This window comes from Vipera ursinii, assembly GCF_947247035.1.
Source record: "Vipera ursinii genome assembly, chromosome: 3".
Classification (NCBI taxonomy): Eukaryota; Metazoa; Chordata; class Lepidosauria; order Squamata; family Viperidae; genus Vipera; species Vipera ursinii.
The window spans coordinates 174,121,156-174,137,290 of record NC_139516.1 but is presented as its reverse complement, the minus strand read 5'-3'; positions in this window follow the sequence as shown (position 1 = coordinate 174,137,290).

The window sequence follows — 16,135 nt, the reverse complement described above, 5'->3', positions numbered from 1 at the left end:
ACTGCTCCTGAAGAAGCAAGTCCATGATTTGGGGGACTTTCTGGACTTGTACATCCTGCTGGATTAGCAGGTGGAGACTGTGGCCAGAAGAACATTTGTCTAACTTCAACTAGTGAGTCAATCTGTGGCTAGACTTGGGATGAGATCTGACTATGGTAGCTTATGTGCTAATCACCCATCAAGTATACCAGTGTAATAATCTATTATGCCATTTATGGCTTGGTACCTAATTATTTACAGATCCACATCTCCCTGTGGTAGTTGGCCTCATCACTCCAGTTATGCCAGAAGAAGCAGTGGTTGCTTCTTCATTTCCAAAAGGTCAGGAGGACTACAACCCAGAAGTAATGCTTGGGCCAATTCTCTGGAACAGTCTCCTGTTCATATCATTAACATCAACTTCCTGGCTAAAACTGAAGAGAAGTCACATATCTTGCCTGTTTGACCATGCCTAATAAAAGAACCACAACAACATAGCCTGAGAAAATCCAAACATAATGTCAATGATGTAATATTAAAAGTCATAATTCAGCAACACTTGGAAAACCACCAGAATATCTGCTATATGTTAGATGCTTTGATTTCAAAGAATTATATTAATAATAGTACTAGCAGATTTCCTTTATCTCTCCATTCTTCTTTCTTTCTCCCATTTCCTCTCTCATACACACACAGTCACACACCATATTCCTTTTTTGCTTACTAATTTTGGATATTATTCACTTTTTTTTCAGCCACTTCAGTCTCCTAACAGCAGCTGCTCGTTTTGATTTTATGATATAATTTATATTCTTATATCTATCTAGGGCAAGGCTTTTCAACCTTTCCACAGATTGTACTACTTTTAGGACATGAAAATATTTGAGTAACACAAGTGCTTAGCACAGTGTCAAAAACTTGATAGCTAAAAAGGGGGGGGGATTTTGGGCTTTACTGGTTAGACACATTTGTTGTTTATTCAGCCATTTTTTGAAAAAGTAGAAGGAATTGTCTTGATTTTAGGGGATATGAACCAAATCTTTTCTCTAATTCTTATCAAGCTTACACAAATTATTTCCAGTGAATTGCCAAAAATGTTGAAGATTATGTGTCATTTCATTTATTTCTATTATAGATGTTTAAACCTGTAAATATATAAAAATGGTTTTAAAAGAATATATTTATTTTTCTTCTTCTAAAAAAACTTCTTTAAGATCTGTAATGTTCTGGGTGTTGAATTCATTATTACCTAAGTTCATGAAAGTGGAAGCTGTTCCTCTTACATAAATATGTTTGAACTGCATAAAAAGAAGTTACAAGCATAAGAAATCACGAATTAGAAACAACTTTTAAAAGAATATTGGATAACTATCACAGCAAAAGACTAAGCGAATCTTCTCTGATTCCAATATTAAATATATATGTTCATGAAGAATACAGTAAGCTAAAAATTGTTCAAGGGGAAGAAAGCTTACAACCTGCAAAATATAACTATTTACAAAAAAACCCAAAAAAGCCAAAATTTACAACACAAAATACAGGACACTTGTTGTTGAAAGATAGTCAGAGACTCAATGAGCCAAAAACTGTAATGAACTAAAAATGCAGAATTGAAAAGGACAATGGCATGGAAAAATTGAAAACATTAAATTCACTGCAAATAATACACTCAGAGAAAGTACATGTTTTGCTGATACATAATTCCAGTGATTATTGTTAAAATGGACAACAGAAATTCATTTTTTTTTTGTTGGAAATATGTATGCAGTTTCAACATTTTATCACATCTAGTAGCAATGACATAAAGCTGAGAATGATGATCTACTGTAGACATGCAACATAACCTAAATGTTGACTTTCCTTTTTCAAACAATTTTGTATGTTAAGTATTACTAAACTTTACATTTACAAAATATGCAAGGTGGCTTCATGTAAAGGAAAACAACTGCTTTTTGACTGGAAACCAAATTTAATTCCTTCAGTATAGGAATGACTGTTTAAATTGTGAGAATATGCTTTACTATCCAAAATAATATTTTCATATGAAAAACAAGTCTGAAGTTCATTTTTAGATTTATGAATTATAAGTCTGCGTATGATTAGCTGCCATATCAGAGACTGGTTTCTCTTAAAATAAAGATGAACAAATGACTTAGTTAATTTAGAATTTGGAATAAATTTAGATATGAAGATCTGCATGGGAAAGAAGCTCTGGTGCAACACAAGCAACTCAAATAGTTATGGGTTTTGCTCCTCTCCTTCACTCCTGGAACAATTTTCCATTCTTGGCTGCTGTCCTCTGCTTATTATGCAATTTGGATGTTGGATTGACAACTCCTACTTGAGAAACATCTTTCAGCTGTCATCAGGAGGGCCTTTGTACAACTTAATCCTTTTTTGCAACTGCAACTGTTCCTAGATAGGGAGGTTCTGTTTGCTGTCAAAATGCCTTAGTCATAGACGGACTATGGCCATGTCCTTTAAACACCATACTGAGAGTACAATGGTGTGCTTAGTTATGAGTCCTCCCACTTATTTTGTGAGCTGAAATGACTCTCAATAGATTTCAAGATGCTGGTTATCCTCTATAAAACTCTACATGATACTGACTATGATACTGACTAAATGTGACTATAGAGCCACATTTCTCTGATTGTTTCTTTCATTTTGAGGTCGCATTTTAACTGGATAGCCAGTTTTAGATCCTCTCCTTGAGGGAAAGTCATCTAAAGGGATCTTGAAAGTCCTTTTTATATAATTTATTTTAAGAAATTTGTATCCGAGGCTTCTTCCACACATACAGTAATAAATTTTCATAATTGCCAGTCTACAGGTGAAACTCAAAAAATTAAAATATCATGCAAAAGTTCATTTATTTCAGTAATGCAACTTAAAAGGGGAAACTAATATATGAGATAGACTCATTACATGCAAAGCAAGATAGTTCAAGCCGTGATTTGTCATAATTATGATGATTATGGCATACAGCTCATGAAAACCCCAAATCCACAATCTCAGAAAATTAGAATATTGTGAAAAGGTGCAATATTCTAGGCTCAAAGTGTCCCACTCTAATCAGGTAATTAAGCCATAACACCTGCAAAGGGTTCCTGAGCCTTTAAATGGTCTCTCAGTCAGTTCAGTAGGAATCACAATCATGGGGAAGACTGCTGATCTGACAATTGTGCAAAAAACTATCACTGACACCCTCCATAAGGAGGGAAAGCCTCAAAAGGTAATTGCAAAAGAAGTTGGATGTTCCCAAAGTGCTGTATCAAAGCACATTAATAGAAAGTTATGTGGAAGGGAAAAGTGTGGAAGAAAAAGGTGCACAAGCAGCAGGGATGACCGCAGCCTGGAGAGGATTGTCAGGAAAAGGCCATTCAAAAGTGTTGGGGACTTTCACAAGGAGTGGACTGAGGCTGGAGTCAGTGCATCAAGAGCCACCACACAGAGACGGATCCTGGACGTGGGCTTCAAATGTCGTATTCCTCTTGTCAAGCCGCTCCTGAACAACAAACAACGTCAGAAGCGTCTTACCTGGGCTAAAGAAAAACAGACCAGTGTTGTGATTCAGGGTCAGCCTGTGGGTTCGGCAGTTGGGTCAGACGACTCAGAGGAGGAGGGGGGTGTTGAAGAGCTTGCTGAGGGGGTTGGAGAGCTTGCTGATGAGAGCCCTCAACCAGGCCCCTCCCACCTGGTCACGACGCAGACCCAGCTGTGTGAGCCTGACAGCGTGGATGAAGATGACCCACAGCTGGCCCTGTTCAAGGACGCCTGACACAGGAGGCAGTCAATCAGGAGTAAACAGAGGAAGGCAATGGGGCACCTCGGAAGGAGGCAGAGAGAAGCCACGCCCTGAACTGTATAAAAGGGGAATGCGTGGGAGGGCTGGTTTGCTGAAGGCAACCGCTTGAATAGCTCCTGTTTCATGGTTCGTGTCTTGTTATGTTTGCTTTTGTATCCATAAATTTGGCAGGCTTAGTTCCAGCCTCTTGCCTTCTTGTAAAAGGAGTTGTCCCTGCCTTTTCTGCAGGGCCGGTAGCAGGCTGGTACAGAACAACCTGGTCTGTTGCTCAGTGGTCCAAAGTCCTCTTTTCTGATGAGAGCAACTTTTGCATCTCATTTGGAAACCAAGGAACCAGAGTCTGGAGGAAGGATGGAGAGGCACACTGCAAGATGCTTGAAGTCCAGTGTGAAGTTTCCACAGTCTGTGTTGATTTGGGGAGCTATGTCATCTGCTGGTATTGGTCCACTGTGCTTCATTAATTCAATGCAGCCGTCTACCAGGAGATTTTGGAGCACTTCATGCTTTCTTCCACAGACGAGCTTTATGGGGATGCTGACTTCATTTTCCAGCAGGACTTGGCACCTGCCCACACTGCCAAAAGCACCAAAATCGGGTTCAGTGACTGTGGGATTACTGTGCTTGATTGGCCAGCAAACTCGCCTGACCTGAACCCCATAGAGAATCTATGGGGCATTGCCAAGAGAAAGATGAGAGACACGAGACCGAACAATGCAGAAGAGCTGAAGGCCGCTATTGAAGCATCCTGGTCTTCCATAACACCTCAGCAGTGCCACAGGCTGATAGCTTCCATGCCATGCCACATTGAGGCAGTAATTGCTGCAAAAGGGGCCCAAACCAAGTACTGAGTACATATGCATGCTTATACTTTTCAGAGGTCCGATATTGTTCTATGTACACTCCTTGTTTTATTGATTGTATGTAATATTCTAATTTTCTGAGATTGTGGATTTGGGGTTTTCATGAGCTGTACGCCATAATCATCACAATTATGACAAATTACGGCTTGAATTATCTTGCTTTGCATGTAATGAGTCTATCTCATATATTAGTTTCCCCTTTCAAGTTGCATTACTGAAATAAATGAACTTTTGCACGATATTCTAATTTTTTGAGTTTCACCTGTATATAGCTAAATATTTGGAAGGTATCAACAATATTTTGAAGGTATTAAGTCCTGATGTCTTTTGCCAGATTAAATATAACAGGATTGATTATTGATGGCAATGCCTTTAATAAACGTAATGCAGTCAAAATTTCAGCATCTACAATTTTAAGGATATTATAGTTAATACAGTTTATAAGCTGTACTCCATTATAAAAATATGTTATGTAAATCTCATACAAGGAGAATGATAATCTCTACAATCTCATATTACAGGTTACATCATCTTGTTTTATTTAAAAAGCTGAAATTCATCCAATTCTCCCTCATCATCCTAATTTGTCTGCTTAATAAACTTCAATTAATTTTCCATATTTAAAATACTTCTTTGATCACCCAACCAGCTAATAGATCCTGGATTCCAAAGTGTCGTTTCTAGCATAAATGTTCAAAGCTTGCTTAACATTGTTTTGTAAATTCCTACAATTAAATTGCATTCCTTGCATTTCTTTCTTTCTTTCTTTCTTTCTTTCTTTCTTTCTTTCTTTCTTTCTTTCTTTCTTTCTTTCTTTCTTTCTTTCTTTCTTTCTTTCTTTCTTCTGGTCTGGGATACATAGTCTTAAGTCATATTAAACCTTTATACTTGGCCCAATCCTCACATCTACCACACAGTGGGGGTCACATATGTCTTTCTTCTGTCTATAGCTCAGAAAGCAATGCCTTAAGATCTGACTGTGCTGAGTCAATAATAATAATAATAATAATAATAATAATAATAATAATAATAATAATAATAATGATGATGATGATGATGATGATGATGATGAAGAAGAAGAAGAAGAAGAAGAAGAAGAAGAAGAAGAAGAAGAAGAAGAAGAAGAAGAAGAAGAAGAAGAAGAAGAAGAAGAAGAAGAAGAAGAAGAAGAAGTTGGAAGGGACCTTGGAGGTCATCTAGTCCAACCCCCTGCTCAGGCAGGAAACCCTATACCATTTCAGGCAAATGGTTGTCCAGTCTCTTCTTAAAAATTTCCAGTGTTGGAGCATTCACCACTTCTGGAGGCAGGTTGTTCCACTGGTTAATTGTTCTAACTGTCAGGAAGATTCTCCTTAGTTCTAGGTTGCTTCTCTTCCTTGACTAATTTCTAGTCCTGCTTTCAGGTGATTTGGAGAATAGCTTGACTCCCTCTTCTTTGTGGCAGCCTCTGAGATATTGGAACACTTCTATCATGTCACGCCTCACCCTTCTTTTCGTTAAACTACACATACCCAGTTCCAGCAACCGTTCCCTATATGTTTTAGCCTCCAGTCCCCCAATCATCTTTGTTGCTCTTCTCTGTACCCTTTCTAGAGTCTCAACATCTTTTTTACATCGTGGTGACCAAAACTGGATGCAGTATTCCAGGTGTGGCCTTACCAAAGCATTGTAAAGTGGTATTAGTACTTCACTTGATCTTGATTCTATCCCTCTGTTAGTGCAACCTAGCACTGTGTTGGCTTTTTTGGTAGCTGCAGCACACTGCTGGCTCATATTGAAGTGATTGTCTACTAGGACTCCAAGATCCCTCTCACAGTTACTACTATTGAGCAAGATACCACCTATACTATACCTGTGCATTTGATTTTTCCTGCCTAAATGTAGAACCTTACTTTTTTCACCACTGAATTTCATTTTGTTAGATACCGCTCAGTGTTCGAGTCTGTCCAGATCCTCCTGTATTTTAAGCCTGTCTTCTGGAGTATTGGCTATTCCTGCCAGCTTGGTGTTGTCTGCAGATTTGATGAGTTGTTAAGGCATAAATCAGTGAAGATTCATATTTTTAACAAGATTTATAAACTGACTCTGGTATCATACTTTGGATAAGATAAAAAGCAAAAGAGAAAGGCTTCTACCCTTTTTAAAAAATCACACCTGATTTATTGTCCATAATTTGCTTTTGATATTGAAGTTGGCATCTCCAACATTGCTTCTTCACCGTGTTGTTGTTAGTTGCAAAGTCATGTTCGACCCATCGCAACACCATGGACAACGTTCCTCCAGGTCTTCCTGTCCTCTACCATCTTCTGGAGTCCATTTAGGCTCATGCCTACTGCTTCAGTCACTCCATCCAGCCACCTCATTCTCTGTCATCCCCTTCTTCTCTTGCCCTCAATCTTTCCCAGTATTAGGCTCTTGTCCAGTGAGTCCTTCTTTCTCATCAGGTGGCCACTGAAGGGTTTTTCCTCCTGTAGTTTATTTGATAAATAAAGCATTTGATCTAATGATTAACTGGGGTATAATAAAACTAAGGTAAATCACCATGATGAAAAAGAGATGCTCAGGCCCTAGAAAGAGTGCAGAGAAGAGCAACAAAGATGATGAAGGGTCTCTAGGCTGAATCGTATGATGGTTAAAGGAGCTATGTATGTTTAGTCTAAGGAAGAGAAGGCTCAGAGGAGACATGATAGCTATCTTCTAATACTTGAAGGGAAGAGGGCATCCATTGATTCTCCGTAGTGCCTGAGTGTAGGACAAGAAGCACTGGGTGGAAGCTCATAAGAGGGAGATTCAACCTGGAATTTCCTGATGGTAAGAGTGAAAAGATAGCAACAGACAGCAAATGCCACCTCTGAAAAAGAAGCTGAAGAAACAGTGGACAACCTATTTAACTGCTACAAGAAGATCACACAGACTGACTACAAACAATGGCATAACAGAGTAGCAACAATGGTGCACTGGAATATGTGCAAGAAATACCACTTGCCTGCAAGCAAGTACTGTTGGGATTTTTAAAAAGCATAGAGGAAATAATGGAAAATGAAGAAGCCAAAGTTCTCTGAAACTTTAAATTCAAACAGACAAAGATCTGCCAGACAACCTCTCTCAGATTTAGTAATTGTTAATAAGAAAGAGAAACAGTTTAGATAATGGCCATTGCAATACTTTAAGACAGCAGAATAGAACAAAAAGAACAGGAGAAAGATTACAAAGTATAATGAACTTGTAAATAGAAGTAGAATAGCTGTGGTAAAGGAAAGCCAAGATATACCAATAGTATAGGTGTTTTGGATGCAATTCCAAAATATCTACAGCATCACTTTCACATCATTATCATTGACAGAAATCACCATCAGTCAATTTCAAAAGGAAGCTTTACTTGGAACAGCTTACATCTGCTAACAATAATATCTGCCAGACCTTTGGAACAATTTGATAGATGGACAAAAATGGAGAAAGAGAGGGCACCTATTACCACCAGTGGTGGACCTGCGGTGAAGTGAGGAAGTATTGGCATCGGCTTCATATATGGTTGAATGAGATTTTGGGACATTCTGTTAAACTGACTCCTGAGACGTTTTTGTTAGGCTTAAAACCAGACAATCTGAATAGATCTGCATGGTATTTGATGTCGCATTTGTTAACGGCGGCACGGATATTATGTGTGGGAATGGCCAGAATTTGGTCTCTCAAGAATTTGGTTTTTCAGCTTTCAGCCTTTCCGTTCCCCTCTAGTTGGGCCTCTCTGTTAGCTTCAGTGAGAGCACACTCTCCTGGCTAGCGGAGAGCCTGGCATGTGGGAGGTTTGGGAAATGCTATGATAAAGCCTTCACATACATCTTATGCTACCTTGTTTTTGTGTGATCTCATAGGCACCTGAATAATCCAATTATTTCTATGTATCCTATTTTGTATGAGACTGATGTAGCTTTTTGTAATGATGGAGGTGAATAAAAGTTCAGCGGGCAGTGCTCGGGGGAGTTCTTTTTCTGGAGACGAGGCTGCCTGGCTGGTTCAAAGCTCTCTATCGACTCAGGTCTGAATTCTTTTTCCTTCGTCTGAATTCCTGTCCCTACATCTGAATTTCTTTCCCCTTCATCTGGTGACCCCAACATGATGCCTGTGCCCGACATGATGCCTGTGAGGGGTGTGATACATGTGCAGCTGTGAGGCAAACTGTAACTTCTGGCTTACCTCCACTCGGCAGGAGCTAAACGAACGCGTTCAACTAATTCATTCCGTTTTAAGGGGTCAACGAGGTAAGACCAACTTATTCATTCCATTTAAGGAGTCAACGAAGTCAGTTCAACAATTCATTCCATTTAAAGAGTCAACGGGGTAAATATGGGGACTTCTCTTTCAACAGGACAGGAAAAACAGGTATCTGACCTTTGCAATTTGTTGACAAGGACTAAGCAAACAGTTAAAGTTTATAAAGAGGATGTAGAAGAGCTGGTTAAGATTATTGGTAAGTTATGCCCTTGGTATCCTGCAGATGGGTCTCTTAATCCCTATGATTGGCAAGAAATTGGGAAAGATTTGCATCAGGCTGCAACCACTCCAGTATCAGTACTGCACACTTGGCAACTTTGTGGTAAAGCTATTATTGAGTTGTCCAATCCTCTCTTGTACCCTCCAAAATTAATAACTCCTGAGGCACCAATCTTGTACCCTCCAAAATTAATAATTCCTGAGGCACCAATCCTGTATCCCCCAGACCCTCAGCCACCACTGTCTTATCATAATTCTTCACGGCATGGGAGCTCTGAGAGTCAGCAAAATTTGGACTTTCAACAGCCTCAAACACAGACTGCTATTCAGCAAATGGTGCAGTCTGCATTGGTCTCTGAAAATTCAGAGGATGTCCAGGAGGCATTGCCATTAATGGCTGTCTGCCCCATGGTCCAAAACGCTCAAAATCAGCAAGTCCATGAGTCTGTCCCATCTACAGTACACAAAGAGCTGAAAGGAAGTGTTACAGACAATGGGTTGCAAAGCAATTTCACCCGAGAGCTTCTCCCTGAAAAGGTTCAAAATGAAGCTGCTGCTGATGTTCTGATGAAACAATTGGCATTTGAAAATACTAATCAGAACTGCAAAACAGCCCTGAAAGCAATTGATTCCAAACCTGAGACAACTATTGCTCCGATGATTGATTTGTGTCAGAGCATTGAAACTGAATCTCATAACACAAAACTTTTAGCTACAGCTCTTGCAGCTGTAGTTCATCCAGCCAAAGACAAAAAATGCTTTGCTTACCATTTTATGGATGATTACTTGCTTGCTAGAAAGACTTTACCTGTTAACTGTTTCCTAACCTTACAGGAAATCTTGACTAAATCGGGACTTGTCATTGCCCCTGAGAAGGTTCAAATAAAACCTCCCTTTCTATATTTAGGTGATCGAATGCTTCAATCTTCTTTTTCTCCTTTTGTTCTAACTCTGTGCATTCCATCTCATTTTACTCTGGTACAATTGCAAAAGTTTTTAGGAGATCTTAATTGGGCTAGACCATTTTTAGAGTTAACTACTGCTTTGTTGCAGGTCATTTAACCCCTGACGCACAGATTCCAGTCTCCACAGCGATGCAACATTGCCTTCATCAAATCAATTCTGCCTTTTCTCAAAGTTATGGTTAACAGAGCTTCTCTTTTAGGATTGTTACAGCCAACTGCTATCTTATTTTTTCCTGAAATGCTTAAATCTATCTGCATTGTAGAATGATTGTATTTGACACGCACACCAGCTAAAAATGTATTTCCCATTGAGGTGTTATATTCTGGCTTTCATCCTTTAGTCTTTCATTTGCCTTGCACCAAGGATCAGCATGATTTCTTTCTGCAAATGTCTAATGCTTTTGTGATTGCCTTTGTAGATTATGTGGGAGCTGTGTTGTTTAACCCCCCCAAGGACCAACATTTGATTTTCTTACAGGAATTACCTTTTGTTTTTCAATCTGCATAGGTTTTTACCTTTCTTCCTAATGCTATTACTTTATTTACAGATGGATCTCATACCCGTGAGGTGGTTGTTTGGCAAATTAATGGAAAATAGCAAACTAAGTTCACAGCTTCTCAAACCTCAGCCCAGCGTGCTGAACTTTCTGCAGTGATTTTAGCCTTTAAATTGCATGATTCAATTCCTTTTAATCTTATTGTGGACAATCTTTTTAATCATATTGCCTTTGCTTACTTGTCTCCACTTTTGGATCGTAATTTACTTTCCTTATTCCTTACTTTTCAAACTCTCCTGCGTGACCGAACTATTCCATTTTTTGTTGCTCACATTCGCTCCCATACAGGTTTTTCTGATACTATTTCTGATGGCAACCACAGAGCAGATGCTGCTTTACATTCTCTTAAGGCGGCTCCACTTTTTACTGACCCTTTAGCTAGCCATTCTTTTTTTTACCAGAATGCTAAATCTCTTTGTGCTACCTTTAACATTCCACTTTCTCAGGCTCGTGATATTATCTCAGCCTGTCCTCCTTGCTCTTCCTCCCCCCTCTCTTTTCCCTTTGATGCTGTTGGTCCAAGAGCTGTCTGGCAGATGGATGTTACTCACATTCCGCAATTTTCTCCAGCTTCCTATCTTCACGTTTGCATAGATACTTATTCTGGCTATGTGTGGGTTACCCCCCTTTGCAGCGAAACTGCCTCTCATGTTATTCAGCACCTTCTCGCTGCCATGGCTGTCATGGGATGACCACTTGTCTTAAAGACTGACAATACTCCTGCATATACTTCTAATGCTTTTTTTCAATTTTGCAGAACTTGGGATATTTCTCTCCAACATGGCATTCCATACAATAGCTCAGGCCAAGCTATAGTGGAACATGCACATGGTACATTTAAAGCTTTGTTGTTTAAACATTTAAAAGAAAGTGGAATTACTCCCTCAGATCTTAAAACCTTAATTCCAGTATTGTTGTTTACTTTGAATCATTTAACTATCACTAATCAAGCTTATACTCCTGCAGAGAGAAATTTTAGGAAGGAGCTTTCCCTGGAAGGACCACGAGTGCTATATAAGGAGCTGCCCGAGCCAACCTGGAAGGGACCAGCTAAATTGATTACTTGGGGAAGGGGTTTGCATCTATTCTTATTCCTACAGGACCTGTGTGGGTGCCTGCCAGGTGTGTGAAGCCATTCCGAGCCAAACATGAGCTGGCACCAGAGGCTGAGCAGTCCGCTCCCAGAGTTCAATCCAGCCCTGACATTGAACCCGAACCCGGTGGGTGAAACACCACGAAGGCGTAAAAGACCTTCGCGGCCAGCAGGAACTCAGCCACCAGTAACATGGGGAATGTTAAAAACACTCAGCGCAGATGCCCTTTGTGACCTTACAACTATTCCTGTCGGCATTTATCGCTCAACTTAACACCAATTCAGCACTTGGACTGTTGCTGTGTTATTTTGCTTTTTTTTTATTCTTCAGCTGTAGGAATTCATGAAGATTTAGCAAATAGAGGACAATTCAGTTTGTAGCTACAACTGGCCAACATTTCTAGTCAGAGTAATTTTTGCTTAAAAATGTCTGCTTCTGCTCATGAAGTTATTAGCTTTTGCATTGTTCCTGTCTGTGCTCCAGCTACTACTATTCAAAATTATACTCTTTTTACCAATTTTAATATATCCACCACCTATATACTATGTATTTTTGGGGCTCTCCAACTTATAGACTTAGGAAAATGCTTTTTCTATGGCTACCAGATTTAGCTTCGCTTAAACATTTATTTGTTTATGGTATTTTAACTATAGTCATATTGATTAGTTTGCATTACTGTATTCAATGGATTCCCTCTTTGTTAGCATTATGCCATTTGTTAAGTGATCCCGCACCTCTACTTTCAACACCAAAGATTTACATGTTACGCAAGCTTATCTCAAACATTCTGCTTCTGTCATTACACAAAAAAAAGGGGACATGTGGGAACGGCCAGAATTTGGTCTCTCAAGAATTTGGTTTTTCAGCTTTCAGCCTTTCTGTTCCCCTCTAGTTGGGCCTCTCTGTTAGCTTCAGTGAGAGCACACTCTCCTGGCTGGCGGGGAGCCTGGCATGTGGGAAGTTTGGGAAACGCTATGATAAAGCCTTCACATACATCTTATGCTACCTTGTTTTTGTGTGATCTCATAGGCACCTGAATAATCCAATTATTTCTATGTATCCTATTTTGTATGAGACTGATGTAGCTTTTTGTAATGATGGAGGTGAATAAAAGTTCAGCGGGCAGTGCTCGGGGAAGTTCTTTTTCTGGAGACGAGGCTGCCTGGCTGGTTCAAAGCTCTCTATCGACTCAGGTCTGAATTCTTTTTCCTTCGTCTGAATTCCTGTCCCTACATCTGAATTTCTTTCCCCTTCATCTATGGGCTCAATATTGGAAGAATTCTGTTAGTCCTCCCGAGGATCTGTTAATCAAGAAATTCATTGATTGTGCGGAATCAGACCGTTTGAGCATGCTGTTGAAAGATAAGGGGGATGCAGATTATTATTTATCTTGGAGACCATGGTATGAATGGTTGACAAAAAGGGATGGTTATGGGAAGGATTGATTATATAATGTAACAGCAACTTGTCTAAATTATTAGAATGTTTATTCTTATGTTTTGTATTTTTAAAAAGAATTTTAATAAGCACTGCAATGTATTGTTATGATGTAGTTGTGGACGATTTCAATAAAATTATATATATACAGTCATGGCCGAAATTGTTGGCACCCCAGAAATTTTTCCAGAAAATCAAGTATTTCTCACAGAAAAGTATTGCAGGAATACATGTTTTGCTATACACAGGTTTATTCCCTTTGTGTGTATTGGAACACAACAAAAAAGAGAGGGAAAAAAGCAAATTGGACATAATGTCAAACAAAACTCCAAAAATGGGCCGGACAAAATTATTGGCGCCCTTTCAAAATTGTGGGTAAACAAGATTGTTTCAAGCATGTGATGCTCCTTTAAACTCACCTGGGGCAAGTAACAGGTGTGGGCAATATAAAAATCACACCTGAAAGCAGATAAAAAGGAGAGAAGTTTACTTAGTCTTTGCATTGTGTGTCTGTGTGTGCCCCGCTAAGCATGGACAACAGAAAGAGGAGAAGAGAACTGTCTGAGGACTTGAGAATCAAAATTGTGGACAAATATCAACAATCTCAAGGTTACAAGTCCATCTCCAGAGATCTAGATTTGCCTTTGTCCACAGTGTGCAACATTATCAAGAAGTTTGCAACCCATGGCACTGTAGCGAATCTCCCTGGTCGTGGACAGAAGAGAAAAACTGATGAAAGGTTGCAACGCAGGATAGTCTGGATGGTGGATAAGCAGCCCCAAACAAGTTCCAAAGGAATGCAAGCTGTCCTGCAGGCTCAGGGAGCATCAGTGTCAGCGCGAACTATCCGTCAACATTTAAATGAAATGAAACGCTATGGCAGGAGACCCAGGAGGACCCTACTGCTGACACAGAGACATAAAAAAGCAAGATTAGTTTGCCAAAATGTACTTGAGTAAGCCAAAATCCTTCTGGGAAAACGTCTTGTGGACAGATGAGACCAAGATAGAGCTTTTTGGTAAAGCACATGATTCTACTGTTTACCGAAAATGAAATGAGGCCTACAAAAAAAAGAACACAGTACCTACAGTGAAATATGGTGGAGGTTCAATGATGTTTTGGGGTTGTTTTGCTGCCTCTGGCACTTGGTGCCTTGAATGTGTGCAAGGCATCATGAAATCTGAGGATTACCAAAGTATTTTGGGTCGCACTGTAGAGCCCAGTGTCAGAAAGCTGGGTTTGCGTCTGAGATCTTGGGTCTTCCAGCAGGACAATGACCCCAAACATACGTCAAAAAGCCCCCAGAAATGGATGGCAAGAAAGCGCTGGAGAGTTCTGAAGTGGCCAGCAATGAGTCCAGATCTGAATCCCATTGAAGACCTGTGGAGAGATCTTAAAATTGCTGTTGGGAAAAGGTGCCCTTCCAATAAGAGAGACCTGGAGCAGTTTGCAAAGGAAGAGTGGTCCAAAATTCCGGGTGAGAGGTGTAAGAAGCTTATTGATGGTTATAGGAAGCGACTGATTTCAGTTATTTTTTCCAAAGGGTGTGCAACCAAATATTAAGTTAAGAGTGCCAATAATTTTGTCCGGCCCATTTTTGGAGTTTTGTTTGACATTATGTCCAATTTGCTTTTTTTCCTCCCTTTTTTGTTCCTGCAAGACTTTTCTGTGAGAAATACTTGATTTTCTGGTGGGTCATATAGACATTGTAATCAAATGTTGGATTTATACATTGATCCCAGTCCAAGATTCTGTTATTACAACACTCTAAATTTACCCTTTCTGTGGAGCTGATTTCTTGTCTGGTCTGTCTGGTGAGACTGAGCTCAATCTTGTGAGTCTGATTACATTGTACCTCTTCCTCCTATTTGTAGTTGAGTGAATTAGTGAGGTATCTGAACTCCTTTCAGATAACTCTCTACTGTATATATATATATACACACATACATACATACATACATACATACATACATACACACACACACACACACACACACACACACACACACACATATATATATATATATATATATATATGTTTTCTGAGGTTTTCGCGGGTGTTCGTATGTGCATCTTTGGTTATTCGGGTTTTTCCCCGCGTAGAACTAAAGGTGTAGGGGCGACGTTTCGACGGAATCCCATCCGTCATCATCAGGCTGGTGGCTTCTGCTTCCTTCTTCTGGGAGAAGCATGTGGCTGTTTGTTCCTCTTTTTTAAACTGCCAGAGGGGGTGTGTTCTGTGGGTGGTGTGCTCTGATTGGGTGGGGGAGTAAGTGTGTTCTGATTGGGTGGGAGTGTGTTTTGAATGGATGGGCTGGTCTCAGCTGCCAGCCTTAGACCTGAGCTGGTGAGTTGTGCTGCTTTTGTTCGGCTTCGTGTTTGTGGTGGTGCCATGTTTTTATAGTGGGTGTCAGTTTGCTTATTGTGTGGTTTGGAGGGGTTTAAAGTGGCTGATGTTGCAGCTGTAGTTAGGTTTCTGTTTTGTGGTTGTGCCTCGTTATCATTGTGGGTTCGGATTTGCTTTTTGAATGGCTGTGTGGTGGTGATGTCATGTGGTGTTATCATGAGTTTGGGTCTATCATTCTTGGTGGTTGGGACTCGTCTGTCAATCAAGGCGGGTTTCCAAATGGTTGGTAGGCGAGAGGTATCATCTCGTTTGTTTATGCTGTGGGGGCGTTTTTCTATCTCAATGGCTTCTCTGATTATTCTGTTGTTAAAATGTTCAATTTTGGCGATAGTTTTGGTTTTTTTAAAATCAATTTCATGTCCCGTGGCTTCAAAGTGTTGGACCAGGGATGAAGTTTGTTCTCCTTTTCTGAGTGAGTTTTTGTGCTCTTCAATGCGTGCACTTATTCTTCTGTTGGTCTGTCCGATGTATGTGGTGGGGCAGGTGGTGCATGGGATTTCGTATACTCCTTGGTTTTCTAAGCCAATTATGTCCTTG